Here is a 697-nt window from a genome sequence, read left to right on the forward strand (position 1 = left end):
TGCGAGCCACACATTAGCGGCCTCCGAAAGAAAAGTAACGTGCAGGTTGGAAAGGAGTTAAGGCTAAAATGCCGGGTAGTCCATGTCGCTGTGTTGGCTGCGGCAGCAGATGCCTGGTTCACCCGATTGTTTCGCAGTGCAAGTTGCTCATCTTTAACGGCGACTGCCGCTGCAAACAGGCGGGACACTGACCAATCTGCATGAGCCGCTGGTTGTCGCTCGTTACTAGACCGCCATGTGTGACGACGACGGTGAGCCGTTTACGAGCTCGCGTCAAAGATTCCAGTGTATCTCGACATACAAATTTTATTTGTGCTATTGCACGAGAATGTACATACACTGCTTGTCTTCTGCCAATAAAGTCGCACGTTCTGTTCACTCACTTGTGGCTTGTTTGTATGGGCGTCAGTAGAGGCTCTTTGGTCTCCTGGCAATTAGAACGCACCGGCTACGCGGCAGCCGAGGCGAGTACGGCGCGTACGAGCGGATACAAGCGAGCGTACACGACCGGCAAAAAGCGGCCATATTGAATAATGCTCTAAAAAAAAATATGCGCATTTCCGCTTCCTGTTTTAGCAGCGTCATCTGGCGTCCACCTAGGTAAGTTCCATGCGCTGCCGCTGCTTATTTTCGAACCACTGCGGAAGGTACAGTTTCCCTTCTCTAAAGTTGTTCTTTATTCTATGGCAGCAACGGC

Source organism: Dermacentor andersoni, chromosome 1, assembly GCF_023375885.2.
Source record: "Dermacentor andersoni chromosome 1, qqDerAnde1_hic_scaffold, whole genome shotgun sequence".
NCBI classification, from domain to species: Eukaryota; Metazoa; Arthropoda; class Arachnida; order Ixodida; family Ixodidae; genus Dermacentor; species Dermacentor andersoni.